The sequence below is a fragment of the Conger conger genome, chromosome 3, assembly GCF_963514075.1.
Source record: "Conger conger chromosome 3, fConCon1.1, whole genome shotgun sequence".
Classification (NCBI taxonomy): Eukaryota; Metazoa; Chordata; class Actinopteri; order Anguilliformes; family Congridae; genus Conger; species Conger conger.
The window spans coordinates 66,841,233-66,853,816 of record NC_083762.1 but is presented as its reverse complement, the minus strand read 5'-3'; the positions used below and the strand labels follow the sequence as shown (position 1 = coordinate 66,853,816).

General features: G+C 47.4%; 1 protein-coding gene across 4 annotated transcripts in view; it reads right to left on the bottom strand.

Moving 5' to 3' along the window:
• Positions 1–12,584, bottom strand: part of n4bp3 (NEDD4 binding protein 3) — a 36,230-nt gene that overhangs the window by 19,590 nt on the left and 4,056 nt on the right. Inside the window, exons 1-2 of one of the 4 annotated variants that reach the window (XM_061234936.1) lie at positions 696–792; positions 443–579 (exon numbers count right to left, since the gene is read on the bottom strand). The exons of 1 other annotated variant lie outside the window; for it this stretch is intronic. The gene's annotated coding sequence lies outside the window, so the exon portion shown is untranslated. Of the gene's footprint in view, positions 1–442; positions 580–695; positions 793–3,840; positions 3,986–5,748; positions 5,868–12,584 lie in introns of those variants that run through there. 2 more of the 4 variants (XM_061234939.1, XM_061234937.1) reach the window with 2 other exon arrangements.

Here is a 12,584-nt window from a genome sequence, read left to right as displayed (position 1 = left end):
CAAATGTTCTCTTTAACCTCAGTGTGCATTAAAAGTCTCCTACCCCAGCCACTGAACTCAAGAGAGCCCTTTCACCAGGATATGAGGAAAATTACAGCCCCCTCTCCTTGCTGATGATAGGCTTGAGGTAATCAGAGAAGCCTTAATTCCAGGACTGCATGCTACACAGAAACCTGTTTTTTCGAGAACCCCCCCACACACCCCCATCCCACTCTTATATAACCAAGGCAGTCATACCTGCGCACCAGAATCTGTCAGTCAGAGTAATTAATAAGATTGAGAGGCCATAACCCCATTCATATCCATCTTGGCACAAGTCTCAGAAAACCTGCAGTTTATCACTTAATGCCTTGTGTCCCCCCGGCAAAAACTAATATGTTAAGTGGCTGAAGCAATAACTCTGCAGAATCAATTGTGGGAAGTGTGTGGCTGTAGTCTTTACCAGTGTCTGTGATATAGAGCCGTAGATCACTGCATGTACAGAACAGCCTGTCAGCCTGGCAGCATAGCGGAGCAACAGTTCCAGTTTGGTGACATCATGGCCACTCGCCCCTCGGGAGAAAATACCACGCAACTTGTCTTGATTGACAGAAGAGGGGAAAAACTGCTTTAGTAATGTTCTCTTGCAGTAAATGGTAAAAACACGTCCAACACAAATTCAGTGGAATCCATTTATCCATCCAGAAAATACACACCCCTTTTAGATGCGTTCTTTCCCCGGTTCTGTTCTGCTCAGTTCTGGTGCGAGGGAACCGGGCTGCCTCGGATCTGTGCCGTTATAACATCGACAGGGTTCTGTCTGAGCGGACTTTGACTTTAAAAGAAAAATGTTTTTGGGCGGGTGGCGGGTGATATGTAAACAATCACATTCCTGGCATTTCTGCCTGGGGAATAATTAATATGACCTTTGTAGCAGTGGGGAAATGGGCTGGGCGGCACTGCACACTGAGTGATAGCATATTGAACACACACATCGCACCCCACTAATGCAGCATATGCAGAAACAGAGTGTAAAATGCACTTTGCACATGAAAAGTGCAGTAGAGGTACCACACACTACAATCAAGGCCGAGACAGATACAGACGCAAACACAATACGCGCACACCACAAATACAACTAAAGCGATGTTTGACATTCGCCAGACCACATAATTACACACACAGAATGAGAGGTGAGGTCATGGTGGGCATAAATGGTCACTGAGCAGGCTAGTCTGATGAAGGATACGTCTATCACAATTAGCTCACCTCCTGAACTCAAATGTGGGTACCCGTTTAATGCTGCCATGTTGTGTTTTTCTCCTGAAAGGTAGACTATTTCTGGTGCGTGAATGCAGGTACTGATAGAGCAGGAACTGAGAGCACAGCTTCACAAAACTCCAATTCACTGAATTCCAACGCAGTGACAGAGTGTTGGCGCATTGTTTTTGCTGAAGCTCGCAGAGACGCCTGTATTCTGTGATTACAGAGATCCAGATCTGGACTGTTTTTAGATAAACACACACCTCTGACAAGCAAACCGCCACAGCAGAGAGATCAGTCGCGTTTCTGCGACTTTAGGAGGGGTGGGGGTGGAAGGTCACCTTTATCTCATGGTTTCCTGTTGCAGGTTACTGGGGGAATGCTGATTTTTGACTTTCCCACCATCTCATGAAGGTGGGCAGCAGGAAATAATGATACTCATCAGAGCACTCAACAGCCAACCAGAAGAACGGTTAAAATGAGAACAAACACAATGAATAAACAAAAGCCAGTATCGCTTGACGCACTGCCCGGTTACGATACATCCTGGAACCTGCGCGTACACATTAACACAATTTAGCTACACATCAACACACTTTAAAAAATTCTCTGAAACACAGCAGCGACACACAAGAATAAACACATTGGCTTACTGCCCAGTATCATGTGAACACTGGTTTCAAACTGACGTGGTTCAAATCTTATAGTATTCAAAATGCTTTTTTAACCTAAATACAGTATTGAACACCATTGAGATGCACCAAAAGGTATCGCAGCCATATGAAAGAATTTTGTTCTGGTGAAATTTTAGGTAACAATAGAAGTTTATTTTAAAATGTATTTGCAATCTACAGGCCGTTTAGTGGTGTCTCAAGGGTTTTAAAATAATTATTTGACGTAGGTCTGGTTTACAGTTTCCCACCAAGATTGCAGGTAAATGAGCCAGGGTGATGGGACTGCTCTCACAGTAATTTCCCAGTAGCTCATGTTCTAACTCCACCCTCGAGTCAATAAGAGCTTTCTTTTGCCATAAAAACCACCTTGTGAGCAAAGTCTCACAAGAGACATCATTAAAGTTAATAATATAATAATTAAAATTAACTTTATTCATCGCTTCTCATACAGGTCGTCAAAGCACTTTCTGCATCGTACAAAATAAAAGTCATCAGCAAAAACAAAAATAAACACCCATTAAACAAATATCTGCGATAACACAAGCAAACAAAGAAAAATGGATGTAGCCCAAGTCAAACAGCTTATCTTATAGAAATAAGGAATAACAGAAAAATAATGACAGGGACTAAAAAGCAAGCTTAAAAGGTTCCGTTTAATAAAACAATTTTAAAATAAAGACTGATTATACACTCCTTCAATCCAGCACAACTCTCAGCCTGCCTCCTGAAATCCTCTCATCCAGCCAAGTATGGGCAAGAGACCAGCAAGGCTGAAACTTACAAACTAATGAAGCTATCACTTCCCGCCTACAAAACACACCAGCACACAATGGCCCAGACTGTCCTGTACTGAATACAGTGAGTCTGCCCACCCAAGGAGAAAACCTTGCATTCTCTGGAAGGCAGAGAAGCAGGTTTTCCCTCTCTCACAATCATGAATAAAATCTGAAACTCCCGTCTGCAGTTTCACATATTTATTTATTTGCTTCTTTTCAGGCATGTTGTGGACTTTAGCCAATAAATCACTTATATTAAGCGCTCAAGGCTGGAAGCAGATCAAAATCCTGCAGCCTCTGCAGCCCTCCCGGATTTGGATCAAACGCATCCTGTGCACACACAGTGCAAACAGCAGGTGCAATGGCTGCAGCAGTGCCCGTGATGACTGCATTAAGCTGGAATCACAAAAATGGTAGACATGTCATGTACATTTACTGAGGCTAACCTGTGATTTAAAAAAAAACCCACAAATGGACCTCACACTGTACCCTCCCGCTCTCTGATTGGCTCAGAGATTAAGGGTCTTTTTCCAAAGTTAAAAGGGCCATTGCTAACTTCTGACCAGTATTCCACACATAGAATCAGGAGAAACAGCCACGCATCCATCCCCAACTGACAGGCACACAATAGCACACCTGACAAGATACGTCTTATATAGCCAAAGCATTTTATTTACAGACATAACAAACAATCATAAAATTGAGAATACCAATAGAGAACTATGATTCAATCAAAGACCTGTAATTAACAAATGATTAATAGAACATTTTGGTTTCAGGAATCCACTTCAACAGTGATGCATTACTGATTCACACACAGTCACTTGCTGCAACTTGAGTCCGTGGCTCAAGTTGCCAGCTGTTGTGCTAAAGCCATACAGTCACTCTTATCTCCTTATCAAGATGAGAAAAACTGGAGTTTTTGCTGATTTTGATGACTTTGGATCTCAGAGGACGGTTCCCTCTCCCCAGGTCATTTAGTAGCGGCCAAAAAGAAAAATCATTGCACACCCAGAAACTGACAAAAAGTCCCAGAGTGACAGAGAGAAGAGAGAAAGAGAGTGAGGAGAGGGAAAACTGACAAAGAAGAAGAGGGAGATATGAGAGATTGCGTTATAATAGGAGCAGAAACTGAGACACACACTTACTGTACTAGCAGGATAAACTCCTTCACACACAGCGCAGGTCTTCTCCTGCTCAGACACACACACACAGCGCACTGCTGCACCTCCTCACACGCGCGCGGTTTCAAACGTCTGAAAAGAATCCCAGACACGTCGCCGCGGCACCCTGCCGGCCCTATCAGCTCCCATCGGCGTAGAATTCCAGCGGAAAGTGCGTTCTGCCCGCCTGCCTATACCAAACAATAGCGCCCTGTTCTGAGCGAGCGGGAGGGACAGAGCGAGGGAAGAGAAAGAGAGAGACTGAGGGAGGGAGAGGGAGAAGCAACGCAGGAACTACAGCGCAAACACGGTACAGGGCCCGTATCAGCTGTGCACTTCCTGAAATTCGGGAGGGGGTGAACCAGGCACTCCAGCCTCCGCTGCGGCTCCTGATCAAAGACTAGCCTGAAGACGGCGGAAGAAATTTCAATTGCAAATGAGCCGCAGTCACTCATATCACAACCAAAATCTGCGGTACGTCCTCTATCGAAATACAAAACCCGTCCCCAAAGACCTTGCGCTACGCAGGTAACCTGGTGCTGCTCACACCATCCCCTGCCCCATTAAACTTTACCCCAGCCACACACTACACTGAGCCCAAACTGAGCTGTTCTGAGCCCAAACAGAAAGTCCAACTCAGAATGGCAACCATTGGATTCTGAGCATTTGAGATACTGGATGTGGAATTTCATGAACCCAGTTCTTCTGTATTCACAGCCCATAGAAAAGGAAAGTATACAGCACTGCGTCCACACTGCACTCTCTGTGTGTGTGTGTGTGTGTGTGGGGGGTGAATATGAATTATTCCCCCACACTGAGACCTCTGTTTCTCCAGGGGGCTGCCTCTAAGGCAGGCATGTCTCTGAGGGGTGAGGTGGTGGCTGTGCATTTGGGGGGGAGATTCAACACTTCTTGAATCTTCTTGAGGTAAGGGTGTCTGGTTACCATTCTTCTATATGTGTCCATTTAGCGAGTTCTGAAATAGCAGGGCTTTCATAGTCAATTGCAGCCAGACCGGTTCTCTTGGTTCCTGGGTATGGTATGTGGACAACTGCCAGAGATGGGGAAGCATATCATATGCTACCAAAATGAGATCACTTACAATTTTAAAGGAAGCATATTTTATCCAATAATAAGATGAATATTATTTTCTATATGAGTGTGTTAGGATTTGAACAGTAAATAAAGGTGATATAAAGTACTTCAAATATGTAGGCTATTTCTGAATTTCCTGTTAAACATGTTACGACCCAAAACATGCAGTCTTATGAAGTACGAATATTGCTCCAAATAGTGAATAGCTAACAGTAAGCCTGCTTAAACCACTGAAAATGAATTTTTTTTTATCCAGAGTTGGCCTTCAGAAGTCATATCAGTGTAAATGAAATGAGAATCCTCTCAGTTTCTCCAGCCTTCAGGACAGAGGAACCTGTACAACTGGCTGCAGGACCACTCTCCTTAAATTACATTATCAGAGAAGCTGGAACCCTGGAGCACAATAATAATAACCTCCACCCCCTCCACGTTACTGGGTCACGGATTTGTGTGCCAGACAGGGATACTGTCACCTCTGGAATGTCTCAGCCCCAGATAACATGGGCCGACTCGTGCCAAAGTCCCTGCCATCCTACAACTGTCGGTCCTGTGCTAACCAAACTTGGTTCCAGCCCTGGGCACTGAAAAGTTGGGCAGTAACCAAGCTCCACACAGGCCTCTGTAAACGGCACCAATCAAACAGGAGGAACCAATGAGAGCCAGCACCTGAATCTTTACCCCAATGACAGATTTACAACGGCGTGGCCTTCTGGTTTATGTTTCCAGGACCCTTCCCATTTGACTCGACCCTGTGCCCAAAGGCATGGGTAAGTCCTAGCAGGCCCCTTAAACACTCACCAGCGTTTACCTTTGATCACATTCCCCTCTCTTCCTAATGACACTTCCCAGTGTTTCAGAGCGGAGATGAAACTGTGAGGATTAAACAGGCCTTCGCCGTTGACCTCGGAGAAGGAATCTGTGACTCACTGACCCCAGCAACCTTCGGCACGCACAAGCGCTTCTGACCCAAAGTCTTCCTCTCTTCCCTTAGGTGAGCTCCGTCACGTATAAATTCCCCAAATTCTCCCTCTGCCCTGTCTGGAAAGGAGAGAGTGCAGGGTCCTGGCGTGTCTCGACCTGATCGCTGCTCACGCCTCTTACAATCTTTCCAGCATAGATGTCGGGGAAATCAGCCAGAGGCTTTGTTACGATTCATTAATTCCCACAAACGAAGCAGGTCGAGAACAATAATGTGGAGAGACAACTTGGACTGAGAAGCTGCCAATAAAATACCCGAGAAAAAAACATGCATATTTCTGTGAAACAAAAACCCCCAACGTCAGAGACACGGCTGTGGGAGAGAATCACTACTGTCCCAAGGACAGATAGTGTTTGTGAGCATATTTATAAATGGAAAGCTAAGTTTAGCACATCCTGAGAAGTCAAAGGCACACTTAAATAGGGAAGTCTGTTAACAATAAAGGATATTTATTTGATTATTTAAAGGCACTACACTTGGATTCCTTGTTTGAAACCTGTATACACATTATTTTATGAGCTTAATTACCTTCAAAAATTTTTTTTGAAACTTTCATTTTCCTTAAGAATTTAGTTGCCGTTGATTCCAGTATCCGGAGGTTGTTGCCAGCCCAAAGACAGGTTCTCTGTCCCCCAACAAATGTCAGAAATGGACTTCGGAGTGGTTTGCACAAAGCAATGTCACCAAACACAAGTGGCCTGGCCCCAACAGTGTGTGGTGGGGTTAAATACTGCACTTTTCAATGCCCTGGGCTAGAACCGAAATGCTCTGTGCTCATGGAACAGATTCAATCACAAACAAAGATGAGAACATTTTCCCACCTTATCAAATTTCAGAAAATATGTTCAGCACTCACATTCTGCTCACAGATGACGAGTTCTGGAAACTGTACTCTGTTGTGTAAGTCATGCCAACTATTTAATTGTGATTGTCATTGCCTGAACTTGCTGACATTGTAAACACCCACCTTTGTTTTGCCAAGTATCTCTTGAAAAAAGAGATTTTACTCTCAATGGCACTTCCTGGTTAAATGAAGATCATATAAACAAGTCAGCCAGTGGTCCTAAAGTCATTGCTGCATTAGCTCAGTCAGTGGTCCTCACTCCTGGTCCTGGAGAGCTGCAGGGTGTGCCGGTTTTTGTTTTCACCTTAATATCAGCAACCAATTCAGACATAAGAAACCAAGTGAGGTGAGTTAAATGTGTAATTAACTGCTATAATTGATCAATTAAGTGCTAACAACAAAAGCCAACACACCTGGGGCGACATGGCTCAGGCGGTAAGAGCAGTCGTCTGGCAGTCTGAGGGTTGCCGGTTCGATCTCCCGCCTGGGCTGTGTCGAAGTGTCCTTGAGCAAGACACCTAACCCCTAAATGCTCCTGAAGAGCTGGTCGGTGCCTTGCATGGCAGCCAATCGCCGTTGGTGTGTGAGTGTGTGTGTATGAACGGGTGAATGAGAAGCATCAATTGTACAGCGCTTTGGATAAAGGCGCTATATAAATTCCAACCATTTACCATTTACCTGCAGCTCTCAAGGACCAGGAGTGAGAACTAGTGCTCTAATGTGTGTTAAGTCTATCAAACTTCTATGGGTGCTTTACTAATGAGCCTGTGGCAAGTTGTGTCCAGACACAAACAGTGAGCGCACAGCTGAAGCCCCATAATGCACAGGGCCAACACAGACAGAGATTCTGACAAGGCAGGACTGTACAGTGAGGGTTACCTCATTTTTCATTTTCTCCCAAATGGGAATACCTAATCGCTGAAGAATACACCAAAGTGCATTCCCGAACAGAGAGAGAGAGAGAGGGGGAGAGAAAGGGAGAGTGTGAGAGAGAGTGGTAGACACTACAGAGATAGATATTTTTGCATGAGATTTTCCCAAGAGAATTCCCTATTCAGAGAATGGTTTCAGTTCACTGCTCTCTCAATGACTGAATGTGAGTGATTGAGTATCGGTAAACTGTCCTCACCGGACAGACTCTAGGGCAAAGTGCATACACATAAACATGAATGTCACTAAATGGGTCACAAAATAAACATGAACGAGTCTTCAACGGAAATATAAAATTGGAAAAATACCTAAAGGTAAATTTTAACCTCGGAGGACAGAACTCTTGAAGCACACACTCAGTGACCGCAGCCTAGGTATATAATTACAGGTGTATAAACATACAGTTATATCCTGTTTTGCTGGACATCTAGAGGAGAAGCAGACAGGCACTTCCTGCTTTTAGCCCACAGAAACAAAGCATGCACGAAAAATGTGATATTAATACCTCAATTTAATGCCCTCCCGGTGTGGCACCCAAATCCACAGGGAAAGCAGCCCAGCCACTGGATATGTGCCGGTGCGCTCCAGACCCAGAGACACAGGGAAGACCACAGAGCCCACAGCAGGGTTTGAGTCTGTTCGCTCTCCTTCCTGTTCCTGTTATTTAAAGTGTTTATTTAGAGCTAATGAATAGCAGTGCTGTTGTAGTTTCTATTAATTTGTAAATATGTATGTTTGGCAAATGTATTTCTGTTGTAGTGTGAGAAAAGCATACTTGAATGCGAGTGAGTATGAGAATGAGTGTGTGTGATAAAGAGAGAAACAAAAAGACAGAGATAGACAGATAAAGAGACAGGAACTCAATCCTACTTCAGACCGGGAAGATCTATGCAATTGATTATTATCCTTCTTCATGGCAGAATACAAGCCAGTGTAAAATGTTGCCAACTTTATGTGACCTCAGTGGTATAAAACTGAGTACCTGAGCATGGGAAATTCCATTACCCACAGAACTGTTTATTTGTGTTTTTTACGCAACATTTAATGATTGACACAGCTGTGAATCATGGTTCTGATTGCAACATTCGGAGTCAACCAATCAAAAGCTGCAGCCCCCCAACCCATAACTCCTAGTGTTTGAAGAGCAACACTGTGGCTGCCCAAGGTACTTTCCCTTCCCTCAGTGTAGCCCGAAAGGCAGCAGGTCCAGCTCAGCAAATCACAGATTATGTGTACATACTACTTCGCAGGCAGGTTTTAGTGAATGTATTTTTATAAAATCTTTCTGTATCAATGAGCTAGCTAGTTTGGTAACCCCGGCGTGATGAGTTTTCCAGTTCTGCAAGCTGCTGCCTTCCAGGCTTCACTGACAGAGGTACCTTGGGCACTTTGGAGCCATAAAAACCGAAACATTTGCCCTCAAACACGAGCCAATAGCTGCCCGTAAATTCAGAAACAGGTCACCTCCCTGGCCTTGCGACTGGTCCTTGAGAGTCAGGGGCGAGTGACACTCCCCCCGCGTGCCTGGAGACGCCGGATCGAGTTCCTCGCCCGTGGCCACCCCAAAGCCACAGCATCATTAATGTGATAAAGAGAAGGAGCGCTGTGCGGAATATTGTTCTCAACAGCACTATTTTGGGAAATTTGGAATGCTGCCACCTGGCTATATAAAGCACCAAAGCCATGCCACACAGTGGGAGGGCAAGCCTCCTTTACTTTACCGCAATGCAACAGCCCTTCATGTTAGAACTGCGCTTCCTGTAAATTGGCCGGAACGCTATCAACAAAAAGGCAAAAATAACTCCCAATCAATGCCAGTCTGAGCTTACAACACCTGAGGAGGTAAGTGTGCAAGGAACTCAGGTTAACCCTGGATTTTTCATTCCTGCACAAAGCTATCCTCAACACTACACAATGACTGTCGACCACATCGCTATAGTGATGCCACCCACTACAATACTACGCATTGAATTTTTACAGTGACGCTACACCCGGTGGCCAGTAAACACTGCACCATGACAGCCAACTGTGTAAACTGTGACCCTACACAGTAGTGCAGTACGCAGATAGTATTACAGAAGCAACCTCAGTTATTCCCGCACTCTGCGACCTGCAGCGTTTCCCAGGCAAAGATAGTGAATGAACCTGTCTGTTATGGGTACTGTTGTCTGTTATGGGTGTTATGATGTTATTGTGTCCTGGGGGGTGACTTTCTCTTTGGCCTGAAACACTTTCCGCCCAAAACAATACTCACCACCAGTAAAAGGCTCTGTGGCCTTCTGGGGAACAATGGCTGGCAGACCATTTCAGCCTGTCTCCAGGGCGCGTGGCATTTCTAGACAAAGGCCTCAGCACAACCTGCCCCACCCCCTTCCCACGGACTGCGACACCCCCCCCCCCCCTCCAACCCTACCCACCCACCCACTCTGAGGGCTCTGTCTGGACACCATATTACCCCCCACAAGGAATTCCCACAATCCTCTGCTTCAAGCAAGAGGAGCATGGTACCATATATGGGGCAGTCAACACAGACCGACAGACTTGCTCGACTTGCTCAGACCTATGTTTTCAAAAATCTCCACTATGGAAAGCATCTTTGAAAAGCTCAGTTTCTAGTAACCTAAAGTTAGTTTAGTTTTCTTTTGGACGGGACACAAGGCCTTATACTCCCACACCCCCCTTCTTCCCAATGCCCCCCTGAAAGGCTCCATTAGTGCAGGGTGTTTGTGTTTTGATTGGCTCTGGTCAGGGGGCAAGGCTTTGTGACAGCAGCAGCTGCAGAGTGCAGCTCCCGCTGATTCAGGCCAATTAACCCCCGCACCCCTAGCCCCCCACCCCCAGCCCCTAGCCCCCACCCCCAAGCCCCGTATCCCCACCCCCTAGCCCCCACCCCAGCCCAGTATCCCCAGCACCTAGCCCCAAGCCCCGTACCCCCAGCACCTAGCCCCCACCCCAAGCCCCGTATCCCCAGCCCTAGACCCCACCCCCAGCCCTGTATCCCCAGCCCATAGCCCCCACCCCCAGCCCCGTATCCCCAGCCCCTAGCCCCCACCCCCACCCCCAGCCCCGTATCCCCAGCCCCTAGCCCCCACCCCCAGCCCCGTATCCCCAGCCCCTAGCCCCCACCCCCAGCCCCGTATCCCCAGCACCTAGCCCCAAGCCCCGTACCCCCAGCACCTAGCCCCCACCCCCAAGCCCCGTATCCCCAGCCCCTAGCCCCCACCCCCAGCCCCGTATCCCCAGCCCCTAGCCCCCACCCCCAGCCCCGTATCCCCAGCCCCTAGCCCCCACCCCCAGCCCCGTATCCCCAGCCCTAGCCCCCACCCCCAGCCCCTAGCCTTGCACCCCCAGCCCCTAGCGCTGCACCCCAGCCCCACGCCCCGTACCCCCAGCACCTAGCCTTGCCCCCCAGCCCCTAGTTCCTAGCAAACCCCCCCCCAGCCCCTAGCCCCTTTGGCTCGGCCTGGTTAGACGAGGTCACACTACAGCAGCAGGTGGCGAGACTGGCTAGAGTCAGACAGCTCCTCCTCCTTATGGTGCCAGAGACAGGGCTGGATAAGGCGTGGCCCACTTATACACCTGGAGAGGGGGGAGGGGAGGGAATAGGCGGGGTTGGGGTTCTGGGGATACCTCTTTGCAACTGGCCTACTTTCCACAACTCCACTCCTAGCATGGAGTTTGTGCATAACTGGGACAAAGCTTTGTTCATTTTCACATTAATCATACATCTGTAAAAACACTCTGCAGCACCTGCCACTACCTCAGAAAACTGTAAAAAGTGGTTGAGTCAGCACACTTAGACACTTGATCCTGCCACACGTACATTCTCAATGACACATGTGACACATGGCTCGGTGGCACATGAATCAACATGTTTACACACTAGTGACACGTTAATCTGTCATATTTGCACACTGAGTAACACGTGTTCATCCAACAGACACATTCACTTAGCGGTGATTTGTGCGGGGGCTGGGAGACGGGGGTAGGGTAACTTTGATTGGAGAGATTTTCACCAGCTGGGCATCAACACGCAAAGCCGTTAATGACACAACAGACATCTTCCTCTCTCCTGGGTAAAAATAGAGAGGCGCAAGTAATCTGACCAGCCAGGCGGCCCAACAGGACACCTGATTAGCAAGGAGTGCCCCGTGGACTCTCTCCCACCCTTGGGATAGGCGGTGGGGGCTGTTTGTTGAGCTTTGTGGGATGCTGTAGGAGCTCTTGTGTGGAGGGTACCAGGGGGATTATAGGTCTTTAGCTGCTCTCTCCAGAGAAAGCCCCATTAGTGATCAGAGTCTTACTCAGGGACGTCTCACAAGATTGGCCATCTGCTGTCCAGAGACATGTGGCTTCACTGTTCTAGGATCAGTGGGCCGGAGGAGCTTCGCATCAGCCATTCCAGATGAGCTTGAGCTGGCTGGGGCAACTGTGGACTCACGGTGTGGGGTTAGTGCTGGTGGGGGAGGGGAGTCGAGGTCAGTGTCAAAGGTCTGTGTCAAGAGCAGTACTAAGAGCAGCCATTTTGTCAGTTGGCCGGTAAGTCGTTCAGTGGGCGAAGCAGTCAATTGGCTTGGAAATAAATGCAGCCTGAAGATTGCTAAACATGCTTTATGGTGAGGCACGCAGTGAAACATCCTGTCATCATGACAAAAGCGGTGGGTGTGAGATGTTCAAACAAAAATGTGCCATTTATAAGAAGGAGACAGGCAGGCAAACATGCCAGAGGTGGGAGACAGAACTCCCTGGTTTCAGAGCCGTCATGCCCAAAGAATGTGCCGCAGCACTGCACCATGGGGGGGGGGGGGGGGGGGGGGGGGGGGGGGTCAGTCTATCAGGATGAGGAAGGAGAGAAGCTCTATGATTGGTCACTACTGGCTG